The sequence below is a fragment of the Rhinatrema bivittatum genome, chromosome 9 (assembly GCF_901001135.1).
Source record: "Rhinatrema bivittatum chromosome 9, aRhiBiv1.1, whole genome shotgun sequence".
NCBI classification, from domain to species: Eukaryota; Metazoa; Chordata; class Amphibia; order Gymnophiona; family Rhinatrematidae; genus Rhinatrema; species Rhinatrema bivittatum.
The window spans coordinates 252,627,161-252,654,829 of record NC_042623.1 but is presented as its reverse complement, the minus strand read 5'-3'; the positions used below and the strand labels follow the sequence as shown (position 1 = coordinate 252,654,829).

Here is a 27,669-nt window from a genome sequence, read left to right as displayed (position 1 = left end):
AAAGTCTATATCCATAATGTAATTAGAGATCCAGAATGGGAAAAAAGCCTATAGTGAATCAGTGCTCTAGTGTACACTCCATTCCCTTTCACATTTAGGAGTTACACGTGGGATCCAGTACAAGGAATTTTTTAGCAAGGTTGGGTTGAAATTTAAGCAGAAAATGAACATTGTTTACTTCCCAGAGATGTTTTATGTACGTTTCTGAAGAGTTGTGAGTGTTATTTGGATTCGGATCGTGTTTGGGACGAGGTGATCTCCAGAAAGTCTAAAAATTGTAATAACTACTAGCAGTGTATGCTGCACACTGCAGTGGCTTTGAAATTGTGTTTTGAAGCCTGTCCCTTTGTAACCCCATCTATCAGAATGCAGCTTTGCGTTCAAGCACGCATTCATATTCCAGACAGCAGCAGTGCTTCTAAACTTACCTTGGAAAATATATTCTCTTTTTGGTAATGATGGCAGTGGAGGTGCTGTATCGGAAGTACCAAAGTATACATGTTTAGATCTTCATCTCCCCTCCCCACTAAAATTAAAGCTAAAAAAAAAATGGACACTTTTGCATGCAGTAGCATGGCCTTGAGTGTAAGTAAGTGAAAATGGTCCAAGTGATGCTGAATTACAACAGAAAATAAATTTTCTGTAGCAGGATGCAAAGGGCAATTTCCAAACTCCTCTTTGTACCCGTGGGCATTGAACCTAAACTTTTAAAGGAAAGGCAAGCACATACATTGCCTGTGAAAACTGCCCATGGGTACAAAGGACCCACAGAAGATACGCCGGCTTTTTGTGCGGGTGAAATTTCAATGGAAAATTAAGGTGCCTAAATTTGAAAATGCTGTCCCTATGCATTCTTTTCCTTGCCTGATCTACAAATGCTCCTGAGAGCACCTCCCCGCAGTCTTTGCTAAAAAGCATGTACACTGCAGAAGACTGTGAGGCTGGACATTTAGCCAGATTGAGGGCGCCCCATTTTCAGAGAGCCAATTTACTGACCAGTTCATCTGGGACCTCTTGATGGGCTTACGTGTTTCCCCTTCTGTCTCTTTGGACAAGTGTGTTTCATCACAGGAAAAACCAATTGCCCTGATTTCAGTTGCCACCTCCCCCCACCCCCCCACACCTACACACACACAATCCAAGTGCTAGAGATGTCTTAAATGGCCACGTGTCTCCTATGCAGAAATCTTCTGGGAAGAGTTTGTTTCGTGCATAAGGAGAAGTGGGATCAAACTATATAGCAGCCAATAGCTTTGTGTGCTTTTAAAATGGGCTTATCTGTGGGACTCTAGGCTAGCATGAATGTGTGTAGGCTTCTGGGACTATGGTTATGTGAATTCCACTGTTGTAATATATTCCTTGTCATCACCTCTGCTGACATCACTATTTCCTACTTTGAGCAGCATTGTCTGCCCATATTTGGAACATAAAATATATTCATGTATTTATCTTTCATTAAAACACAGGCGTAGATGAATTCCCAAAATGTATTACTACCGAAAATGCTTCAAAAAAAATGTGAACTTTTTTTTCACTCTTAAAAATGAAACCTAATACAGCCCCTACTCATAGATGCTATGATACTATCATAATAATAACGATGGGAAGTGGGGGGAAGACTGACAATTTTTTTTCTGTACTAAATAAAGAATTTGAGATCTGGTGTGTATTTGGAAAAGGGATGGAGAGGAGAAGTGATTCAGGAGGATCTGAAGAGTCTGGAAGGATGGGGATCACAGATAATCAGCTCACTGAATAGTGATTGAATGGAGATTGTTACAGGTTGCAGTGGGAATCATGGTAGATCAGAAGGACAATGGTTAGTGCCCGAGAGAGTTAACCCGAACAGCTTAACCTGGGCCATGTAAGGTGAGATGCCGGAACTTAGCCAAAGGCAATCAGCGTGGGATTTGTGGAGAACAAACACAACACAAGGCAATTCCATATTTCTTTCATGTTTGAAAATAATATTTATTCCTAACTATTTATAGAGCTTCAACTGTTTTGAATTCAGCCTGATAGCTTTAGACAGTAGACCGCGCAGATGAAATGAAATACTGTTTCTCACCCTTACAGAGATGAATAAAGATGGATATGAACGAAGATAAATTGCTTTCAATTTGCGGTTATCCATTATGCTGCGCCTTCTTGGTTAGCATGCAGGTCGTCTTTCCAAGCAAGGAACCAACTTACTGGTGTCTTTCTGGATGAATATAAAGCATTATACTATAATACTTTCTGGATTGTCCCTTCCAAGTTACCAAAATGTTTTTTGACCTTCTGTACTGAAATAAAAAGGCTCCTTTTCATCTGGTTTCAATTTTACTGTTTGTGCACCTTGCCATATTTATTGTTGGATTCCAGGAGTCTTCTCCTTGTTTCATGTTCTGAGGATTTATGAGAAATTTCTGATCCAGATGTTATCTTTGGCATCTTATGACTTCTTTAAGAATGCTGAGAAAGTAAATGCAGGTTTGAACTGCTCAGTATTCCAACATGATCTCCTTATGTTCCATAATCAGATCTTCCTACTTCTGTAGAACATTTTGCTCAGATTTCTTTTGCTAATTACTGGAATAAGAAAAAAAAAAGGGGATAATTGAATTAAGGTTTAATTTTGATTTTTTTTTAATATAAATATTGTCTAGTTTCTTTATCTAGACTAGGCAGACGATGGGAAACATTATAAACTTTTAAGAGGAAAAAAGATTTGAAGAAAAAGTCATTGCAGTCAGACAAAGAGGTGATGTATTTATTTTGGGAGGTGGCGCAGATAGGACTGGGCTGGAGGCAAGAGCAGCAGGCTGCAGGTGGGACCCTCAGTCCGAAGAATGCAACAATTTTGGCACACATTGGAAAAGTTTCAATTTGGTATAAACTAGAAAAATAAGGAGTAGATAATGCTCACCTGCAAACACCAGCACTTGAATGGTCAAGTGAACTGAGAGGAAACAGCAGTAAAGAGATTAGTAAGACCAATGAAACAACATACAAAATCAAGACTGGTGCAAGAGTATTTGGTGTCCTAGGCAAACCGTCAGTCATGCACCCTCTTCCCCAACAACTCTAGCACAGCACTCCCTCCTGCCAGTGGCAGTGGTGGTTTCGGCATTGTGCTCCCTTCTTTGGCAGTATTGCCTTTGGCACAGCACCCTTCTTGCCCTTGTGCTGGTGGAATTTTGCCACCCCCAACATTTTGTCCTTCTAGACAACGGCCTAATTTGCCTGATAGAAGCATTGGCCCTATACAAAATGCTACATAGTGAAAACTTAAGGGAAAAACAATTCAAATTATTGCACAGAGCCTTTGTCATCAGGGTAATGGACTATGAAATGAAACGTAAACAGAAATGTGTGATAGGAGTAACATTAACCAAAACAATTTTTTTGCACATTGTCCAAAACGTGGGAATTTTTGGTATCAGATTATGGCCTGTATTAGGAAAGTTCTGATTCGGTCTCTAGATTGGACGAATAGAATGTAATGTCGATGGATGAAATCTCAAGAACAATACAAGAATTTTTATACACAGTGATAACAATAACAAAAAAGGTCTATTTTGATATGCTGGAAAGGTATAAAGGTTCCACATTATGGCAAAAAAGATAAAACAATGCTTAACATGTTACGGGCCCGGAGTCTGGGAAACCCACTGCTGGAGAGATATGGGACCGCAAGGCAGGACTCATGATATGACAAGGGCTGGTCTTCGCCTAGCCAGCCCCCTTCCCCGCAGGTTGTGCCCTTGGGTTCTGGGGACCAGTAGGTCTCTGCAGCGGCAGTACATCATAGTGGTGAGCACACAGGCAAGGCTTGGACAAGGCAGGCTGGAGACAAGGCTTGGACGAGGCAGGACCGGGCAGGACCGGGCAGACTTGGCTGGCAGAACAAGGCAAGGCTGGATACTAAGCAGGACCTGGAACTAGATAAGGGTGAGACAAGGCAAAGACAGAACTCTGACACAGGCAGTAGTGGAGACTGGAACAGACAGGACAAGACCAACAAGGCAGACTAGGGCAGGACTTAGACAAGGCAGACAAAGGAAACATTGAACAAAGATTACAGAAGGCTGAAGGCAGCAAGGCTTAGATCGGGCAGAACAGACCTGAAAGCCTCAAGGCAGGATACAATAGATCAGCGGTTCTCAGCCGGTGTGTTGCGACACACCAGTGTGTCGCCACACTTCCCGGTCCCCCGCTGCTCCCCCTACCCGAGCAAAACAGGTCCTCTGTCCGGGCTTAAAATGCTGATAGCTCGGGCGGAATGCGGCAGGACAGCTGGAGTCAGCGGCACCGGCATGCTCTCTTCTTCCCATCCCCCCCCAGCCCCGCAGCCCGGAAGAGGAAGTGGTGAGCAGTGGGTGCATGCACGGGAAGAAGAGACCATGCTAGGGCAGGCAGCATCAGCCCGGAGAAGAGAAGCGCGGCCTGAAGTATGAGCAGCGTGGCTCGGCTGCTGCTGCCTTTAGGGTTGGAAGTGGAGGAGGCCTCTGCTGCCTCTAGTCCGTGGGGGGGGGGGGGGGGGGGGGAGAAGTGAGTGAATGAGAAAGCATATATGTTTGAGGTCCTGTGTGTGTGTGTGAGACAGCGTGTATGTGAATGATTGAAAACCTGTTTGGGTGAAAGTGTATGTGTGTGTGATTGAGGTCCTTTGTGTGTGAGAGAGATCATGTGTATGTATGATTAAGAGCCTGTGTGTATAAGTAAGAGAGAGAGCATGTGTGTCTGTGTGTGATTGAGAGCTGGTTTAGGTGAGGGAGCATGTGAGTATGTGATTGAGAGCCTGTGTGTAAATGAGAGAAAGAGAGGACATGTTTGTAAGCATGTGAATGAGAGTCTGTGTGTGAGAGAAAAAGACAGCATGTATTTATGTGATTGAAAGCCTGTGTGTGTGTGTAAGCGTGAAAAGACAGACAGCAAGTGTGTAAATGTGTAATTAAGAGCTTTATAAGTGAGAGAGAAAAAGCATGTGTATATGTGAGCGACTGAGAGCCAGTGAGAGAGAGAGAGGAGAAAGTTCCAAGCAAACCACCCCTCCTCCTGCTAATTCAAAACAATCTCAGGACACCTGAATATCAAACGTTCCCAGGTATGCAGAGCAGAGCATTTTTTGTATCCTTATTATTTTTCATTATTGGGCCTTTGTGTCTGCTATTTTGAAATATTTTATTGGTTTCTAGAAATTTTTGATATAAGTTTTTAATTATTGGATATTCCATTCATCGGCTGTTTTGAAATAATCTGTTCTTTTTATTAGTATGGTTTGCTGCTATTGATTTTATATTTCTTGATTTGTTTTATAAGGACTAGTAATGTTTCTCTTTTTCCTTTGTTACACTGCATACAGAGACTCTGGCTTTTTGCAATTTCCAATTCAGTTTTTGTCTGGATGCTTCTAGTTATACGTTTTGGTCTCTTTATTCTTTGTTAGGTGAGGGTCAGCACAAGTGATTCAAGTGAGGTTTTCTGCTGGCGTGGTTTCTGTGTGGGGCTCTATAGTAGCCTGGCTTGTTCCGTTTTCCTAATAGGAAATGTATTGGTGTCTTAAGGCCTGGTGTAATATTTTCAGTGTTGCCTTTTCTTGGGTAAGGTGTTTACTAACAGGCCTATACAGTATGGTGCGCTCGGCCGAGTGCACAGTTAGTCCCCATTTGGCCGCGCATTTTCGATGCGCTATTTTTACCCCTTATATAGTAAGGAGTAATAGTGCGTGGAAAACACTGAAGAAGTCTCTAGTAGAGATGGTAGTGGCCCGCATGGTGGGGTACACCAGAGAATGTCCTTAGTAGAGCCGGTAGTAGTCTGTAGAGCAGGGTACGCCGGGAAGGCCCTTGGGAGAGATGACAGTGGCCTGCAGAGTGGGGTACACAGATGAGGTCCTTGTAGAGATGGTAGTGACCCGTGGAATGGGGTACGCTGGTGAAGGTGCTCGGTAGAGATGGTAGTGGTCCACAAAGCGGGTGTGCCAGTGAGGTCCTCAGTGGAGTTGGTAAAGCATTGGTAAAGCGAGATAAAGCAGAGAGTAAGCCAAAAAGGGATTTAAAAAGAGGGCCCGTGACCGGAGGCGCCACGCGCCGAAGGGGCGCGACAAAGGGGCATGCACTGCCCCTTTGTATGCCCCTTCGTACGCCTGAGGTACACCGAAAGAGAAGGAACATCAAAACACACGACAAAATCAACGCATGATGGAATCGCTAAAAGGAGGGGATGGATTGTCAACACAACCCATTGAAATCTGCATCAACAAAGGTAAATTCAGCAACGAATACAAATACTTGAGGCAATCAAAAGAAAGCTATAAATCATTAGCTATGAAAGAAACCAAATTAAGTAATCTCATACAAGTAAAAAAGACTAAAAATCCAATTACATTAAGTCTGAATAAACTGTTAACTTTAACGTTCATTCTAGTAAATGCTCAATCTATAACAAAGAAATTCCAAATAGTAACTGACCTACTGTACGACATCAAACCAAGTTTCATCACTATCACCGAATCATGGCTAAAAAAATCTGACATTATCCTAAAAAACCAAATAGCACACAGAAATTATAACGTATTTTCAATTCCTAGGATAAATAAACGCGGAGGTGGCTTAGTTCTAATTATTGAAAAAAATTCAAGTGTAAATTGATTCCAACAACACCCCCTCAAAACCATAAAATTGCATTATTTGATACTGAACTCACTCAAATATGCCTTATTTACTGTCGCCCGTCGCCCCCCAGCCTACTGGACCTAAACATATCCCCGCTAATTGAATATTTAACTATAAACCTAAACACTTCCAAACCAACCATCATGCTTCGAGATTTTAACCTTCACATGGACGTGCATCCATTATCAAACACATGCCAGACACTAAACGATATGATGCAAGCACTAGGATTCACTTTAATTACAGATAAACCTACACACAAAGCAGGACATGCACTTGACCTAACATACATCAACAACAGCTTCCTTGAACACATGAACACTAATTATAGTCAAATTCCATGGTCAGACCATTTCCTAATTCAGTCCAATATTAAATGCATAAAACCAAAAGAAATACAGAAAAATGAACCTTTAGAATTTAAATATCGTCCTCCCTTTAACACTGATATTCTAAAAAACAAACTAGAAGAAACACTAATTCACTTTGGCCACAAAGACTGTGTAGCTGCAAGAACAGAATGGCTGACGAACACTAATAAATTGGCGGATGAAATTAACCCCACTAGAACAAAAAACCCCATGGTTTAACGGGAAGATAAAAGAAATCAAACAAAATCTGAGGAAAAAAGAAAAGAAGTGGAAAAAAGACAAATCAGCAGAAAATTTAACAAAATTTCGGAGGCAACTAGCCTATTACAAAAAAGTAGACGCAAAAAAACTATTCTTTAGTTCAAAAATTGAAAAATTTGCTAACAATCCAAGAACTCTATTTAATATAGTTAAAAATCTGACTAATGATAAAACAGAGACGCCCCAAACCCCACAAGAGAATAAATGCAACGATATAGCACACTATTTCTCAGACAAAATCAAAAGCCTTAAAGCAAAGATTCCAATCTTAACAAAGCAGGAAATCTAGATGCACAAAAGAGACGTGACACAATGGTCCACATTTGACGAGGTGTCCCAGCTCGAAGTGGAATCCATGATAAGAAATTTGAATCCCGCCCCACATAAAATTGACACCATTCCCACCATGGATATAAAAAAACTAGCTGATATAACTTCCTACACAATAGTCAAAATAATTAATCTATCACTTAGCGAAGGAGTAATGCCAGACTCACTGAAGAATGCAATAATAAAACCAATACTGAAAAAGAAAAATAGTGACACAAATGTCTTCAGTAACTTTAAACCTGTTTCAAACTTACCTATGCTTGCTAAATTAATAGAAAAAGCGGTACAAAAGCAACTAGCAGAACATCTAGATAACAATAACATACTTTACCCCTCGCAACATGCCTTCAGAAAACACTATAGCACCGAAACATTACTAATCTCCCTAACAGATACCTTACTATGCAGATTTGACAGCGGAAAACACTACATTATGATACTATTAGACCTGTCAGCAGCATTTGACCCAGTAAACCATAGCATACTACTGAGAAGGTTAGAAGAAATAGGATTATAAAACAAAACAATTGATTGGTTCACATCCTACCTTAACAATAGATTGTTTCAAATACAGATAAAAAACACAATATCAGACAAAATCAAACTAAAGACAGGGGTCCCCCAAGGTTCAGCACTTTCAGCAACCCTATTTAACATTTACCTGCTGCCCCTTTGCCATCTAATGGCAGGGCTAGGTATCATACATTACATATATGCGGACGACATTCAGCTAATTCTACCAGTAGAAGAAACAATTGAAAAAACACTGAACTTTGCAATGTTGTACCTAGATATAATTAAACAACTACTAAACTAAATGGAACTAGTAATTAACATCGAAAAAACAGAATTTATACATCTTGAACGAAAAAACATTGAAATAATTCAGAATCCCATCAAACTTAAAAATGACAAAACAGTGGAGCTAACTGAGAAAGCTCAAAACCTAGGAGTAATAATTGACACGGAACTCAACCTTAAGCAACACATATCACTGAAAGTTAGAGAAGGCTACGCCAAATTAATGGTCCTTAGGAGACTAAAACCCTTATTAACCCAAGAGCACTTTCGAACAGTTCTGCAAGCACTAGTATTCGCTAGCACAGACTATTGTAACACACTCTTCCTAGGATTACCATATACAACACTTAGACCACTACAAATACTACAGAACTCGACTGCCAGAATACTTACTGATAAAAGCAGAAGAGATCATATCACTCAAACACTTGCCGATTTACACTGGCTGCCAATAGAACAAAGAGTGCAATTTAAAACGCTATGCACAATTCATAAACTAATCGATGAAAATGCCGATTGGCTAAACACTGCACTACGATTGCATGTACCACAGAGAAATCTCAGATCAGGTAATAAAGCTCTACTAACCATACTCTCGGTCAAAACAGCAAAACTGACCCAAGGTAGAGAGAGAGCACTTTCTTTAGCGGGGCCAATATTATGGAATGCATTACCACTCGAAATAATATTAATGAAAGATTTAAAACTCTTCAAAAAAAGCTTTAAAACATGGCTCTTCAAAAAAGCCTTTCACAGTGAGATTGCTGAATAAGAACACCGACACACAGCTGAAAGTCATCCAAAAGCATAAATGCTTATGTTATTATTTTTAACATACTTAAGTATTAGATTAAGAAAAGGACAGTATAAAACACATATGATTATCCTATTAATCATATAAATGGAAACTCCAATCCACATTTCATATAGGGTATATTATTGAAACATGTAACCGAAAATTGTTTGGCATCCTCTAGATAACTTATAAACAAACCAAACTTATTTATGTGCCTAAGTGTAAACCGTTGTGATGGTGTACTACTGAACGACGGTATAGAAAAGTTTTTAAATAAATAAATAAATAAATAAATAATGGCCGGCAGAGCGAGTACATCCGAAGGAGCCCTCCATAGGGATGGTAGTGGTCCTCAGAACAGGGTACACCAGGGAGGTACTTGGTAGAACAGAAGAAGGTCCGCAGAGTGGAGTACTCACGAAGAGTTGTGTAGGTTCCAGGAAAGCCCGGGGAACGGGGTAGGTTGAATCCCAGGCATAGGCCCTCTGAGGAGCGGATAGCCAGGATGAGGAAAGGGCGAGGAGTGGGTACCCGGGACGTCCACGCCGGGAAGCAGGAATTGGAACTGGAGCGAAGGTCCTCAGGAGCGAAGGTCCTCAGGAGTGAGATGAATTTAGCAAGAAAGGAACTCTTTGCCAAGTCGTCCATAGGCAGGGCCAACTGGCTTAAGTATCCGAGTGGGATGATGTCATCCGGAGGGGACGCCCCCGAGGTTCCTGCCATGTTGTGGTTTAGACTGACCTGTGTGCGTGTGCCTAGAGAGTCCCGATGGCAAGATGGCGGTTGGCGGCATCAATGCCGACCCGGGAGGCCTGGGAGCGGTAGACAGGTCGTCGGCAGCTAGTGGAGGCTGCCAATCTATCTCATGGAGTCAGGGAGGCAAAGAAGGAGGTGAGCAATAGTGGTCGCAACCGTCTGCGACCGACGGTTGTAACATGCTGTTTGAGTACTGGAAATTGGTGTTGTTTTGGTATGGGATGTTTACTATTTATGCAATTTCTGTTCAAACAGAATACATATCTTTCCCTTGTGTCATTCTTAACAATAAAACTAATACTGGGCCTTTATTTTTTATTTCCACCGTGAATTGTAATGAACAGTGTGTAACATGTGAGCGTGGTCTGTCAGGTGTGTCACGATGGGAAAAAGGTTGAGAACCACTGCAATAGATAATAGGCCAAAAAGACAGAGAACAAGGCAGGATAGGTCCGAGATCCTCAAGGCAAAACAATTCGAGACAACAAGGGTCAGGTCATGGAGCTAGGAGTGACACCATGAGAAGACTTAGTGGGTACTTGCCAGGTTCTTGTGGCCTGGATTGGCCACTGTTGGAAACAGGATGCTGGGCTTGATGGACCCTTGGTCTGACCCAGTATGGCATGTTCTTATGTTCTTAAGACAAGGAGCTTCTGGCAAGGCTGGTTTACATAAGACTGGGACTTGGGTGTGGCAAGGGCAGTGAGGAGGAACGTGACAAGACTAATGAGGCATATTGAGGGCCTCTGCTGATGGGGAGCATCATGAAGGTAGGATAAAGCTATATAATATGTAAAATCCTAACAGTACCTCCTCTTTTAAGACCCCCTCCTTCTGGGTCCCAAGTTTTCTGAGGGCTTTGGACAAGTAAACAAGGCATGGCTTGGCTGGAGTGACAAGGCAAAGCTTGACTGGAAGGTAGGATATCCAAACTGGCATCAGAAGAGTTGGCTGCTTCTGGGCACTTAGCATCAGACTGTGAAAGAGTGCCCCCTTCTGGGTGGTCAGGCTGTGACAGCCCCCTTCTGAGCAATCTGAGTGCTTAGGCAAGAGCACTGCTGATTTGGAGTGTCCAAAAGGCAGAATCATTGGCACAGCGAGAGGGGTTTCCTATTTGGAGATACCTGTTGTGAACATCGAGGGCTGCTGTGAGCTTCCTTGGGGTTCCGGTTCTAGCCACGGCAATGCCCCTTCCCGCCCTCGATGCCACCGCTGACATCATCAACAAGCAACATCTGCCTCTATAAAATCTAGAGGCCTACACCAAGTGAGTGTGGGTTTCCTATTTGAAGATACCTGTTGTGAACATCGAGGGCTGCTGTGAGCTTCCTTGGGGTGCCGGTTCCAGCTGCAGTGACGCCACCATCCCCCCCTCAACGACACCGCTGACAACTTCAACAAGTGACATCTGCCTCTATAAAATCTATAGGCCTACGATGCGAGCCGTCGGCGCATGGCTTTGTTTTGTCTTGTTTTGATGGGGGGAAAAAAGAAAATCGAAGATCTCTACGACACCTGCTTCAGCTGTATTTTGAGGCCCTATGGACAACCACTTATTGCGGATGGGTGAGTTGTCCACCAGTGACTGCGTTGGAAGCTCTTCTATGGGAGCTTCCTTGAGTCCTGTTAATTGTAAGCTTCCTGCCCAATCATCGGCTTCTTTATTACAAGATGTGAGGCTGGATTATCCCCCATTATTAAGATCTATCGCTGGGGAAGACCCAAATTCTGTTCAACAGGCAACTAATAATATTTTGTTTGGTGGCCTGATGGGTATTGATAAATCTGGTTCTGATGACCCTGAGGGTAAAATTAAAGTACCATCTATAGATATAGGTAAAGACCCTGCAAGTGTCACACTTGCTGACTTATGGTCATTGATTAAGAAGTTGGATAATGATGTAAATCAATCTATATTTCAGTTTAATGTTTTTATGGCTGAAACAAAAAATGTTATATCATTACAACAAAAGAAATTACAAGATTTGGATAAAATGACATCTGTCTTGAATACACAAATTCCATTGTTACTTAATGCTGAATCAACCCATATTAAGGACCGTTTGGTGCTACATAATGAGGTTGAAGCATTGATGAATCTTGCAATAGTTAAAAATCTTCATATAATTAATTTTCCATACATTAGATTACTATCAGCATTTGAATTGTTTAAAAACTTTTTACAAGAGGACTTGGCCTTTTCGGAAACTGAGGTACCTTATATCTCTAAGATATTTTTTTATGTATAAGATGAAGGGACCCGACCAGATCAACCAACCTCCTAATTCAGAGAGCCCTGGTCTCTCAACATTTCTTGAGGAATAGGTAGATCTAATAAGTAATAGAGCTACTTTAATAGTTTCCTTTTGTGCTGAGAGAGAAAAAGATTTGGTGTTTTACAGATACTTAAAAAATAAGGATGTCTCCTTCTGCGGACAAAAGATACAAATGTTTCCTGATGTCTCTCATCCTACACAAGTACGTAGAAGACACTTTCTTTCTTTAAAAAATAAGGTCCTTGCATTAGAAGCAACCTTTTTTCTTAAGTTTCCGTGCAGATGTTTAATTACGCTGAATTCAAACAAGTTTGTGTTTACCGATCCCTTACATTTCGAAACTTTTATTTTTAATAAAAATGCTGAGAAAGGTTTAGTAGACCAGCATTAATGTTTTTGGTTAGTGAATAAGCTGTGGGGAAAGTCTTAATAAATATTGAAATTCAGGTATATTTCTCCTTTTCTTGTTAACATATATGTTATGTTAATTTTCTTTGCTCCCCATTTTATTGGGCATATGATTGCTATATATTAGTTTATATTGAAGATTATACTTGGTATTTTGCTTTACAACAATTGTATTTTCTTTTTTCATATTGTAATTAAATGAGAAACTGAATAAAGATATAATTAAAAAAAAAAAGCATAGGCACAGGGTGACTGAAGTGTAAAACCACTGACTCAGGATCCTTGGAAAACTGGACCATCAACACCAGGTGAGTGGAGGGTAGAACCACTAACATGGGGTGCGTGGAGCATGAGACCTCTGGCTCAGGATCCCTTGACTGGATTATCGGCACAGGGTGAGTGGAAAGTAACAGTTGACATGGTAAACTGGGGCTCCTAGAGTGGCATGGTCAGACTGAGCTGCTCCTGGAGCGGCACAGCTGGACTGGAGTCCCTTGAGGTTGGCAGAGCGCAGGCAAGGCAGGCTCCCACAAGGATAAGACCGTGGCTTCAGGTTCTTCCTGAAGTGGATTATCTGGACTGGAGTTCTCTAGAGGCTGAGGTAGAGCCATGGCTGCTGAATCATGCTTCTCTTGAAGTAGAGGCTTGAACAGTGCTCTCACTTCCCTCACTGGCTGATAAAAAGTGGTCAAGGTACCTGGATGCAGAGTTTTAGTCTCTGAGCTTGAGGAAGAGTTTTAGTCTCTGAGCTAGATTCTGGAACAACAGGCAGGGAAAAAATGCAAGCCAATTTCTTCTTAGCTGTCAGCATTGAACTCGTTAACAAGTTGCTGCTACAAGATGGGATTTTCTGGGTTCTAGAGGTAGGCTTAATTAGCTGTGTTTGCCTCACGATTTCTACTGATGGGGACAGAACTTGATTAAGCAGTGCTTTCACTTGTCCCAGGGGCATTAAGCTGGAATCACAAGAAGATTTTACTTTTCCAGGTAAGGGATTTAAACCAATTGAACATGCTGTGGCAGAAATAACTGTTCAATTTAAATTAGTTGTGTATTTAGAATTAACTTGGCAAGCTGTGGTTTTCAAGAGATCTGTGCTTTCAAATAAGAATAAGACCCCTCTTCCACACCAAAGACTTCAGAACCATCCTCCAAGCTCTCATATTCTCCAAATTAGACTATTGTAACTCTACGTTACTTGGCCTCCCCTCCTCCTACACCAAACCGCTCCAAATGGTCCAAAATGCAGCAGCCAGACTACTAACTAACACCAGGAAGAGAGACCATATCTCCCCAGTCCTAAAAGACCTCCACTGGTTACCAATTCATTTCAGAGTAATTTACAAATCTATCACCTTAATATACAAAATCATTCACCAACACACTACAATTGACCTACAAATTCCTTTACGTCCACACATATCCACAAGACCGACCAGAGAAGCTTACAAAGGATGCCTCATTGTTCCACCTACCAAAACCACTAACCACAGTACCTTAAGACACCGAGCCTTCTCCACAGCAGGCCCACAATTATGGAACACTATCCCACCAGATCTCAGAAGTGAGCCATGCCTCCTAACTTTTAGGAAAAGACTTAAGACATGGCTGTTTAGGCAAGCCTTCCCGAACTCCACTTAACACGCCAACCATTAAAGACTCCACTCAGCAACTATATATTTCGGATTATGTATATATACTGTACTATTGTATATAATTAACCTCCTCTCTCTCTCTCTATTTTTCCTCCTCCCAGTTTACAGCCCCTGTTAATTGTAACTGCATCTCTTCATCACGTTTAGTTATGTTCTTGGTTTGTTCTTCACACCCCTGTTTCATGTAAACCGGCATGATGTGAACGCTTTCATGAATGCCGGTATAGAAAAACCTTAAATAAATAAATAAATAAATAAAATAAACCTATGCTGGGAGGTGTTTCAGTAGCTTACAAGAAGAACATGTCTGCATAGCAAGGAGTAGCAACCTGACACTTTTGGCATTTCCACCTATCAGGTTAAAAAAACACCCCAAAAAACAGTAGGTGCAGTCAAAATGTACCTACAGTAGCTGAATGTAATCCACTTTGAAGCACTGAAAAAAGTGCAAAAAAAAAAAGTGGAATATAAATCTAAATAAATAAAAATAAGGTGAAAGGACTCTGAGCTTGACAAACAGGGCAGTCAACATTCAATGTGGACACATTGAGTTACTAGGGCAGAAACATTACTACTCTTGGGACTTGGGACAAACCAAGGGCTGGTCTTCTGCCTAGCCAGCTCCCTCCCCTGCAAGTTGAGCCCTGAGGTTCTGGGGCCCAGTAGGTCTCTCTCTCTATAGCAGCAGTAGTACATCATAGTGGTGAGTCCACATAGGCAAGGCTTGGGCAAGGCAGGCTGGAGGCAAGACTTGGATGAGGCAGGACCAGGTAAGGCTGGATTCTAAGCAGGACTGGAATTAGATAAGACTAGGGTGAGACAAGGGAAGGACAGGACTCTGGTACAGGCAGGACTGGAAACTGGAACAGACAGGACAAGACCAACAAGCCAGACTAGGGCAGGTCTTAGGAAAGTGGACAAAGGAAACACTGAACAAAGAACTTCAAAGGTAGCAAGGCTTAGAACAGTGCTCTCTTGTGAAGATTTGATGACCTTCGGAGTGAGGAAACTCACCCAAAGATGAGATTTGTGCAATGTTCTCTCAACCTAGCTTGATGGACTCTCTACCTGGGTGTGGCAAGAGCCCTAACGCGATTTGCTAAATGAGCCTGTTAAAGCATGCACACATGCATATACTCCATTTATAAAATAAATAAATGGGTGTGAACTTCAAAACCCTGTCCTGGATCATTCTCAAAATGCTCTCTTTCTGTGCACTTACTTTTATGCTTGGCAGCAACAGTATGCGCATACTCCCACTCTTTTGAAAAATATTCTTATCTTGTATCTATATGCCTATTTTACTTGCACACACCCCAAGTAAAATTTGATCCTTACCCCCATAAAGTCATAGATGGCTTAGAGTTGACTGGATAAGCTTATGCCCCTGCAGAGTTTTAAGGCAGTCAACAAGACTATACACCTTTCTGGAGGCAAAATACTTAAAATGAACTGGAAAGAAATGAAGCCATTGACCATGATGAGGCAAGGAGCTTTCAAACAGCTGACAAAATGTCACTGGGCAATTATTCCCATCTCTCTGGCACATTCCATCTTGGCTGCCCCACTGGTGATAACTTGCTGAATATACTTAGTCATTCTGGATGATACCTCACCCACTGTCCTAGAGCACACAGGATGCTAGCCACATCCTCTCAGAAACAGATGAAAAAGCATGAATGGCCACTGTGGTCTGGAGTAGGGTCATTTCCAGTTTTCAGCAGTTCACCATTCCAGATGATTGATTCGGGTTTGGATTTTTTTTTTTGGTTTGTGTTCTGTCACTCATCGCATTCAATACTTTACAAAGGTTCTGTGCTTCGCTCTATACTCTAGCAACTAGACTTTTCCTGGACTCTCCTTGGTACATTTTTAAATAGCTCTTTACTTCTCCCCTGCAGCAGCAAAGGTGTTTATTAATGTTAGTGACAGTGGTCAGTGATGTATCTTTCTTTTGTTCATAGTGCATGAATCAAGTGGTAGTATCAGTCCACTTAAGACACATGCAGAAAAGAAAGGTATAGGTGACACCTTTTATAGTGAACTAACACTGTATTTGTGACCAGCTTTGGGGAGTTAAACTCCCTTCATCGGGTATTTCATTTGCTGCATGAATTTAAGAGCTCATCAAGCAAATTCACCAAGATGATAGGCGGGCACGTTTTCCCTCGGGACCGTGTTCATATCACATAAATAGTGAAGGATGTAATATTATATTCAGCAGTTCTTCCAGCACAAACAACACAAAAGATATGTTCCATGTCACGGGCCAACTTTGCTTCATTGCTAAATTCAGAGGCACGAGCTCCCCCTAATGAAAACATACAAGTAGGACACTGTCAGCCTTCAGGGCACAGAAAGATTAAGAAAATAAATTAAACTCAAAGGTGTTTTATTTTCCTCGTTAAAGAATAGCAGAAAGTATCTCTAATGAAATAAAATGGATCAAGAGTCTATAAACTCTCCCCACCACTTGCCAAGCACACTTACAGGTAATAATAAAAAATAAAAAAAGCAGTTTAGCCAGCAGCATTGTCTACTGCTGCACTGGCAAGGCAGAAGCCACCAGGGAGTCCTGCTCCTGCCCTGTCTAGATGGAAGATGTGGGGTTATAAGGTTGAGGGGAGGCCTGGAGGGATCAAGAGAAAACCTAGAAGGATTTTTGTTGAGATGGGGCTGGACTTATACAGAAAGTACCTACCCACTACCAGAATACCTCGCCTCGGTCTCACATGCAGCAAACAAATAACAGGCTCTCACCAAATACAGAACAACATCATAACATAGTTAGTTAGTGGTGTCGGATAAAGACCAAAGTGGTCCATCCAGTCTATCCAGCAAGTTGCTTAAGTAGTAACTGCTGCCCTGTGCAGGTTACACACATTCCCTAAATAGAAACATGCAGACAAAACTGAACTGGAAACCGCAGCAAATCAGACTCTATGCTGTGCAACAAGGGAAAAACAGCAACATTGACATTCCTCATAAAATATCAAACAATAATATCAAGAAATATAAATCAGCTATAAAATAAAACCATATTAATAATAAGAATATTTTTCATAACAACTGACAAATAGAACAACATCTAATAATTAAAATCTCATACAAAATATTTCAAAACAGAAGACGCATCAAATATCACCCAATAATTAAAATTAACAAGAATAAAATTATCCACCGCTCTCCTTACCTTTGAACTTTTGATTTCCAGATGCTCATGGATTAGTGGGAAGAAAGGGGACATACACACACACTGTCTCTCTCTCTCTCTCTCCCTCATAGAGGGCGGATGCTATATATATGTCACCAAGATGAGGTATTCTGTTAGTGTGTTGTTTTTGTGTAGGGATCTATAGCAGCTTGGCTTCCTCTGCTTTCTTCATAGGAGATGTTTTGGTGTTTTGAGGGCCTGGTGACTAAGGGAGGAGGAATAGCCTTGTGGTTAGCAGTGGGCTATGAACCAGGAGACCAGCCTTCAAGTCCCTCTGTCACTCATTGTGACCTTGGGCAATTCACTTTACCCTGCATTGCCTCAGGTACAAACTTGCAGGCCGATACAGTAAAGTCTGCAGGAGAGCAGGCAAACACCTGCTCTCCCAGCACACACACCGGCCACTCACCAGTGCACACGATTCAGTATTTAAATTAGGTCCAGCAGTAGATCCGGGTAAAAGGAGGCGCTAGGGACACTAGCGCGTCCCTAGCGCCTCCTTTTTGACAGGAGCGGCGGCTGTCAGCAGGTTTGACAGCCGCCGCTCAATTTTGCCGGCGTCGGTTCTCGATCTCGCTGACAGCCACAGGCTCGGAAACCGGACACCGGCAAAATTGAGCGTCCGGTTTTCAGCCGAATTCAAATTTATTTTTTTTTTACTTTTTTTACTCTTTGGGACCTCCGGCTTAATATCGCTATGATATTAAATCGGAGGGTGCACAGAAAAGCAGTTTTTACTGCTTTTCTGTGCACTTTCCTGGTGCCGGAAAGTAAAATGTGCGGCTTGGCTGCACATTTTACTTTCTGTATCCCGCATGCATACCTAATAGCGCCTGCAACATGCATTTGCATGTTGCAGGCGCTATTAGGTGCCGCGGGTTGGACGCGTATTTTCCTCCCCTTACTGAATAAGGGGTAAAGGAAAACGCGCGTCCAATAGCAGGCTAACAGTGCGCTCCGTCGGAGCACACTGTACTGTATCGGCCTGTTAGATTGTAAGCCCTCTGGGGATAGGGAAATACCTGAATGTAAACTGATGTGATATCTCAGATCAAATGTCATTTCATAGATAGAGTTTTTACATTTGTAAGCTGGCTGTTCTGATATAGGAGGTTTACTATATTGTAATTGAAATTCAGTTTATGCCTGGCTTTCTGCAGGCAAAGTATACACCAAACATGCATTACAATTGGCCTAATACCCAATGGGATCCAAGTGTCTCTTATGCAGGGTTTTCTAGCTGGCACCACAGCAGTGCATACAAATATAATGTGGCACCCTATGGGTAGGTCACTAGATGTCTCTAGTTCCCCATAGGAATAGGAGTTGGCAGCTCCTCCCCTGTGAGGTAGCTGAAGAGGTGGACCTGGCTGTAAGAGTCTCAAGGGGAGATTTTGCAGGGAGGAGAGAGTTTCTGTGGGAAAGGAGCCCTAGAGTGAAGCGTTCTTTCCCACTGGAGATGCCTACAGCCTTTCCCTAATTCTTTTGAGAGAATTAAACCTGTGCACATCTTGCCAAGTTAGGAGCTGCATGGAGGGAAGTAAAGCAGTTCCAGTGTTTGGACTGAGTCTGAAATAATTCAGCCTGGGCTTTGAGGAAGTTTACCCCTGGTTGAGCGGCCAGGTCACCAATTTCTGACCATACTCTGTGAGAATAAGAAGGAGAAATCCCCAACTGCAGATCAAGGGAGCAATTTTTTGAAGACCATTTCCAGGATCTTCAGGCAGGAGACAGGTGCAGGTCGGGGCATCCTGTGAAGTCTGCGGGACCCAGCTAGGACTGGGGAAGATTGATCCCAGGGAGCTGGTGCCATTCGGGGCCAGCAGGAGCAGGAAGCCACCACAGTCCCCAGTTCAAGGCAGTCAGGACCCACCCCCTGGAGCCAGGAAATCGGCACTTACACCAGGACAGTGAAAGGATAATCCTTGTACAGACAATTACACTTGGAAATTGATTTGCCATTATCATAATCAGTAAACTTTTTATTTGAGCACCCATCCTGTGTTCAGTCTCCCTGATTACGCATCCTCAGAAAATACTATCACAAGCTTCCCCCATAGAACGAACTCACCCCTGGGGACAGTGGCAAGGAAAGAAAGCCCCAAGAGACAATACATTTTGTTAGGAGATGCCCCTCAGGGAGAAAGGGCTACAATAATATTGTAAGTGATATTTTGAGCTCAGAAGACTGTATTTTGGGTGGGAGTTCCACTAGGAGGAGACAAGACTGCATGGCCCTTTAAATCTGAAGCGCCCTCTTCAGCAGTTTCCTGCTCGATTATCTGGATCTTGGAAGCAACTAAGCGGTATTATACATTCCCGAACAGTATCCCCTTTGATGCTGCTTCTGCCTATACACAATGATTTTTGGACCCCTCAGCCTTATTTACTCTTCTCACATATAGTTTAATTCGATGGTTTCAAATCTATGGAATCTTGTTTCCCATGGTTCCCTCCCAACGCAGCCCCTACAGCCACGGCCGTGTCGGGGGACTGCATTCTATGGATTTTTTTTGAAGCTTTGAGTAAATCGCTAACCTGAAGACATAATTGGAACACTTAGTGCTGTTCCAGGTAAACAAAAATATCTTTGATTGTACATCTTGCCTTGTTGGTTAGTTCATGCAAACTGCCACATCTGTAGTTCTTCTTTTTTTTTTTTTTTTTTTCGTGAAAATGGGCCCATAAATCATTTCTTGCAGGTCTGTTTTTGCAAAATTACCCAGTAATGAGTCTGCATGGTTTTGCATTGCAGTAGCTCATTACTGGGGAATTTAATTTAAACTTTAGTGTGCAGCAGACTAGGTGCAATGCTGCCATGCTCAGTTTTGTGAAAACATTTTTTTTTTTTTTTTTTTTTTGCGAAAAGGCTTTTGCATGCAGGGATTTTGCCCATTTCTGTGTGTTTGCACTGTTTTGTGAGAAAATTCGCAGCTTAATTCATCTGCTTCTTAAAATGGGAAACGGGTTGTCGCTTCTCCGCCGCCTTGGCTCCAGGCACCATCTTCTTCCTGAGTTATGTTCCTTTACAAGTACATCCTGTCTCATGGATGAAGCCTCATCCTTGCCTCGGCATTCCCTGATGGCAGTTCCTCAATTGCCATCAGGGAATGCTGATTCTGTATATTTTGAACTCATTTCTTGACTAATATTAATGAGATGTGGCAAAGGCTCGGTGCCAGGGTCAAAAAGGGGAACATGCCAGAGGAAGCAGAAAAAGAATAGAGCCGTATGAACAGAGGAAACAGAAAGCAAAAAAAGAGGAAAGTGAAACAGGAAGACCATGTGAAAACAAATCCATTAGTCATCGTTTCAAATTTAAACAAAGAATGTTCACTCTAGTCCCTTTTTTTTACATTGAGAATGAGTTATTGTCTTTTCCAATCGTATTTTTAGCATGAGATTTCTCTGTTTTTATAACCTTTTCCTTCGTTTTGCTCATAGTCTCTATAGCAATCAAAATTTCCAGCAGCCAAATGGTAAACTAATAACTAGAAGGATTATTTATTGGCAGCCAGTATCATTTAAATTAAACTTTTTTTTTTAATGCAAGCTAATTTAATTGCTTCTTAAAGTAGACATGAAGATAAATATAAGTATTGCTAATGAAGTTTTCTTGGGGTGTTAACCACAACATCGAAAGGAAGTTACAAATGAGACAGAGAAAGAAGACCAAATGAAGATAAGCAGAAAAGCATTTTAAAAACTGCTCTTAATAGAAGAAAATTTTGATCAAAAGAACCTGATTGTTATTTCTGAAGGAGAAAGATATCATATCCGCCCTCAGCCGTCTCTTCTCCAAGCTGAAAAGTCCTAACCTCTTTAGTCTTTCCTCATAGGGGAGCTGTTCCATTCCCTTTATCATTTTGGTAGCCCTTCTCTGTACCTTCTCCATCGCAATTATATCTTTTTTGAGATGCGGCGACCAGAATTGTACACAATATTCAAGGTGCGGTCTCACCATGGAGCGATATAGAGGCATTATGACAGCCCGAGTGCAGGAGATCGCTCCTGGACCCCCACTGGACCACCAGGGCTTTTGGCAAGTCTTGGGGGACCCTCCTGACCCCCACAAGACTTGCCAAAAGTCCAGCGGGGGTCTGGGAGCGACCTCCTGCACTCGAACCGTCGGCTGCCAGTATTCAAAATGGCGCCGATAGCCTTTGCCCTTACTATGTTACAGGGGCTACCGGTGCCATTGGTCAGCCCTGTCACATGGTAGGAGCACAAGATGGCGCCGGCCATCCAGTGCTCCTACCATGTGACAGGATCCGGCCAAAGGCACAGATACCCTGTCACATGGTAAGGGCAAAGGGCCATCGGCGCCATTTTGATTAGTGGCAGCCAACAGCCCGGGAGCGGGAGGATGGCCCAGAGAGGGAGATCGCGGGAGATCGCTCCCGGGACCCCCACTGGACCACCAGGTACCCCACTGGACCACCAGGTACCCCACCCTCCCGACCCCCCCCAGTTTTTGGGGGGGTCGGGAGGGTGGGGGAAGCTAAGGGGTTACTTTTAAAGGGTCGGGGTGGGTTTTTTGTTTATCGACTCGGGCGCAGCCGATAAACAAAACCGTGATCGGGCCCGATTGAAAAAAACCCACATGTGAATCCGAACCGGAATCCGAACCGATTCCGGTTCCGATTCACATCTCTACTATATGTCTGGTAGTGGCCTTCAGGGGTCTGATCAAATTCTCAATAAAGTTTTTGTTGTTGTTGGTGGTGGGGTTTTTTTTATGAAAGTGGCACCTGCCTATAAATTAAAGGATGAGCTAGGGGTGGGTGGGTTGGGAAATACAAACAGTCTAACTTCAGTTAGTCAGCCAGAGTAACTCACTGCTCTCTTGATTAACAAATGTTAGTACCTATTCAAACCAAGTCACACTACCTCAACACCTTTCAAAGGTGAGTAACTGGACTGAACTTTCCAACCTTTTTACTTAGGTATACACTGCTCCTGGCTACTTTTTTTTTGTTAGTATGTTTTTTTTTTAAATACAAATACTCAGTTTTGCTTACTAGCTGCCTTACAGACTTTTAAAAATAAACACACTACCTACTGCTTTCTAGCTACCTGACTGACTATTTAAAAATACAGTCTAACTTGTTTATTCACTCTTACTGACTATTAAAAGCACAAATACACACACTAAATAATATTCCCAAATAGTTAACTTTGCCCCAATACTATTAAGAAAGACAATGTCCCAAGCAAAAACTTACTGATTCCTTTCAGCCACCAACAAGGTGATCCTCTCCTCTCAGTGTTCCCAGGCAGGAGCCGTGGATTCTAGCGTGCCTTTCCTGCACAGCGGGCCCGGCCACCTTGCTCCAACGCGGCTGGAGCTGCCGACGCCCTCTCCTTCTTCACGGCCCGGAGGTCGCAGTTCCCGGGCTTTCCAGGCAGCTGGAGCTGCCCTCAGTCCTTCCTGCAGCGGCAGGAGCCGCTGCTGACATCGGGGCCTGCTCCACGGCCCAGCTCTTGCTTCAGCTCTGCTCCTCCAGCCACGCAGCAGCAGCAGCATGGCCGCTGTCCATGGTCCTGCACACTTCCCCCTAAGGGGCAGGGCCACATCTTCCTTGAAGATTTAAAGGGCCTGTCTCCTGGCCCCACCTGGACTCTGCCTTGGGCTTCCATGGCCACCAGTCAAGTCTGATCATTGGCCCACTTATCATGTAGTTCATTTAAAAATGACTGTAATTTCTGCAGCTGGTCATTCAGCGCGGCAGAGACCGCAGGGGTGATTTCCCTAATCAGCGTATCTGACACCCCCTCAGGAGAAAGCATGGTCTCCGCCGCCATCTTGTCCTCAGTCCCAGCGGTCTTGTCCAGGAGAGGTTTTCGTAGCCGACTCGTCATCTCAGGGTTTTTCCCAACCGCGACTTAAGTTCAAATCAGCAGACTATAGCGTCTCGACTTATCCAGGAGAGGGGCCGTTTCCAGAGGGGGGAATAGCAGCAAAATATGAATTTCGTCGCAGACTTTCAAGGAGCCCGGAGAGGGACCTCCGCTCAGCCTGACGTCATTGCCGGAAGTCCCGTTTTTTATTGTTTCTTTGTGGGCTCAACAACAGGCTGTCAAAAAGTTGTCAGATAATTGTGATGTAGTGGTTAAATCCACCGATAAGGGGTGGGGGTGGGGGCCCATCATGGAACAGAATAGAAGGGATTATGTTCAAGAAATTTATCGTCAATTAAAAGATACGACATATTATCGGTTATTACCAGGGGACTCGACTCCAGAATTACAAAATTGGATTGGAGAGATCATTGGTTTAAGCACAAAAGAGGATTTCCTTTCAAATAGAGAGATACGGGCATTGAAGTTAGATCACCCTATTTGCCCAGTGTTATATCTTTAAATTTAACATCTCCTCCGGGGCACCCGATTGTAGCCAGTAGAGGATCGATCTTGGAACCATTATCTAAGTTTTTGGATTATTTTTTAAAACCTTTTGTACAACGCACAGCCTCATTCCTACAAGATACCACTCAGATGTTGGTGCTATTACAGTCCCTTCCTCCTTTGCCTAAAGATTGCATTCTGGCAACATTAGATGTTGAAGCGTTGTATACAAACATCTCCCAAATGGAAGCTTTTGAATTATGGAAAATGTTTTGGAAATACGTGAACATCCACATCGAGTGCCCACGTCCTTTCTGTTGTCTTTACTAGAGCTGTTGTTATTTCATAATTTTTTTATGTTTGAGGACTGCTATTATCTGCAGGTCCAAGGCGTCGCAATGGGGGCAACAGTAGCCCCAGATATAGCTAACTTTTTTGTGGCCCATTTCAAGGAAAAAGTGTTGTATCCTTCAAAGTGGTTGAAGAATATACATATTTGGCAGTGTTATACAGATGACATCTTTTTTATTTGGTTAGGATCCTGTGAAGAGTAGCAGAATTTTGTATCATGGATCAATAATCAAAGCGCCAATTTGAAATTTACTATGCAATACCATCCATATTCCTTAGCATTCCTGGATATAATCATTGTTAGAGAAGGAGAAGGTTTGCAGACATTATTTCAGAAGGATACAGACCATAATCAATTTTTATAGTACTCAAGCTGTCATCCGAGGAAGTTATAGTTCAACAATTTTTATTGAGCAGAAACAAAATACAATGCCCGGGATGCATGGACACTTATACACCCCGGGAACACATGACTACAACTAGCATAGACAAACTCATTTACAGTTTATCCTCTGCCCTGCAAACTCGATTGACCCTTCTCCCCCCACCCCATATCTTTGGATTCTTGTCCACTGAAGAATACACAGAACTCCTGGGCATTCGAAAGCAAGCCAGAAAACACGTAAGATGCCAGGCTGTCCCATAGGCCTACCTGTCCAAAACGTGGAAGAGAAGTCACATTCAGTCATTTAAGATTAAACTCCTAGCACAGAGTTTAATCTTGACCCATCAGTCAATTTTTACATTTGAAGAGGGTATGCTCTATGATGTCCGAGTTTAAGATACAATCAAAACTAATGTTGTCTCGATTTTTTGAGCAAGGATATCCACGGTCCGTTGCGAAAAAAGCCTATAAGAGAGCATTATTTGCTAACAGAGGTCATCGTTTGGACTACAAAGCTGAGCGGGGAAATGAGGGGTTAATTTGTGTTTTACATTACAGTAATCAAGTTAAAGAGATAATTGGGATCTTACAAAGACATTGGTCTATACTGTCCTTACATGAAAAGTTGGGTATGCCTCCACGTTTTGCTTTTGCCAGAAATCACAATCTTCGTGATAAAATAGTGAGAGCTTGCGTAAGATCGGAATCTCAAGAAAGCCCTAGAGAGGAGATTAAAGGAAATTCCCTTTGTGACGCATGTGAGATGTGCGTGTTGGCATTGGTCAGGTCGGAATGGCAGCACCCGGGTTTGAAACGGAAATTTTTTTTTTAATAGGTCCATGAATTGCAACTCTAAATGCGTGATTTATATTCTCCATTGCCCATGTAATTTAGTTTATGTGGGTCGAACAAAGAGGAAACTCCGGACGCGTTTACTAGAACAAAAGAGTTGTATTAAGACATCAAAATTGACTGCTCCTGTTGTAACTCATTGTGTGGAAAAGAGTCATCAATTTAAAGAATTTAAATGGACTATCTTGGAGTCAGTATATATTTCGGAGAGAGGAGGAGATATTCAATCAATGTTAAACCGCCGTGAACAATTTTGGATCTTTGAATTAAAATCAGTGAAACCTGAGGGTTTGAATGAAGTGATTAATTGGTATTCCCTAATTTAAAAGTGACATCATTTCCTCCTATGGATATAAATAGTGGTGGTGGATGCCATGTTTTGTTAAAGGTCTTATGAAGAGATTTCGCAAATGCAGCTTTTTGGGGAGTGGAGCGATGAATTAAAAGGATGAGAGAAGTGATTATATCATAGAGAAGCTCCCTGATGCAGATGGGACATTGAAACATGGATCCATGTTGGGGCAATGATTGATTGAAACATCTAAGCTAAATCTGGGTTATTTTGTTCTCTTTGATGAAATAAGACACTAATAAGATGGCTCCTGCTGGGGACCTTTATTATGAGCATATGATCCGGAGATCCAGTTGAAAGTTTTTAATATAAAATGAAGTTGAGAGAGATGTTGAAAAAATTGTAAAAATAATAAAGTAAAGTTGGACTTGCAGAGAATGCAGTTTGCATTGATTACAAACTGTACTCGTGAAGGTCCAACAAAGAAATATAATAAAAAATAATATAAAAGACAAAAAAAAAAGCAAAAGAGAAACTATGAGTTTAATGATATGAAATATACAACTGGGTGACACTGTGGTATCTTTTGTGTTATTTGTGGTATGTCCCCAGATTACTGATTGTCTGGGCTTATAGTTTATGATCTTGTGGTCCATATATCTGTGCCATAAACAGAGGAGCAACTGGGACCCAAGGAGAGAGTGTGCAGTCGAGAAGTCCCTGATGGGTATGTGTAGAATTTGACCAATAAGTCTCGGTCCGCTTTGGGTCAGACTTTTCCTTCATCAATAGGAGTAATGGCAACATAAGGGGAATATCATAAGCACCTTGTCTGCAAGGACTACAAGTAACATTTGGAATAATACAGGATATAACAGTAAACCAATTAATAGTATAACTAATAAAATGAGTGCTGAATTTGGTAAAACTGGCATTGGTTGGGTGTACACAACCACAAGGGGGGCCAAAGGGACCACTGGAAAGCTAAGGTGAAACAAAGCAGTATATGCATCTGCATTAAAGCATCTATCCCTGGTACTGTAGTCAGAACGTCGCTGTAACAGGTATCGATACATTAAAACATACATGCACCGTTGCCATTTTCCACCAATACTACACCCTTTACCTTTTGATGAGAGAGGTAGTAACCCAAGAAACTTCAGGAAGTGGGTAAAAGGCGGGCCTAAAGGGATTAAAAATGTATACAACTGCACATGGTAGAGGGAGGTGGGGTTTTTCAAGTTTGGAGAGATAAGTAGAGTAGTTGGATATAGTTAGGCTTTCAAAAAGGATACAGGCATTAATGGGATAGGGGATAACAGGAGCATCTGGGTGTTTTGACACCACACCAAGGCATATTGCATTGGATAGTGGTCAAAAGTGGGACGGGATGATTAGACAAAGAAACCAGGCCAGCTTCTATTGAAAGAGCCAAAGGAGAGCATATCAAGCAATCGGAGGTATTTAATTGCCTAGCAGACTCAGGCAGCAAATGCACAAAGGAATTAGAGGTCATAGGGCTAGAAAATAACACAGAACGTTTGCAGTGGCTTATTGAAATGAAACCCTTCATAGCAGGTAATATTGCCAAAGGAGTCCAGCCCTATGCACACAAAATTAAAGGTCAGAAAAAACAAGGTAATGGCAGTAACTATTATTAAAGGAACCTCACTTTATCTGGACAAATGGATAGGGACGAATACCTATGAGATGGTAATAAGGGACTGTTCCAACTAGCTGTGCTGCTGTTGGGGTGAGTGACGTAAGTTCATAAGGTCCCATGTGGACCGGATCTTTCCATGTCTCGAGAGTGTAATTTCTTCTGATAGACCAAATCCCCTGGGGTGTAGGTGAAGCAATCTGGAGGTGGTGCCCAATCAGTTTCCAGTCGTTGAGCTTTCAGTTCCCAAAGGG

At 42.3% G+C, this 27,669-nt stretch overlaps 1 long non-coding RNA gene across 1 annotated transcript; it reads right to left on the bottom strand.

Annotated features, from left to right (window-relative positions):
• Nucleotides 1-1,909: 1,909 nt before the first annotated feature.
• Nucleotides 1,910-27,669, bottom strand: LOC115098722. The gene is made up of 3 exons (XR_003858599.1): nucleotides 27,459-27,669; nucleotides 2,909-2,941; nucleotides 1,910-2,571 (listed from the first exon to the last, which is right to left on the bottom strand). It is a non-coding gene; the product is annotated as an uncharacterized LOC115098722 (long non-coding RNA).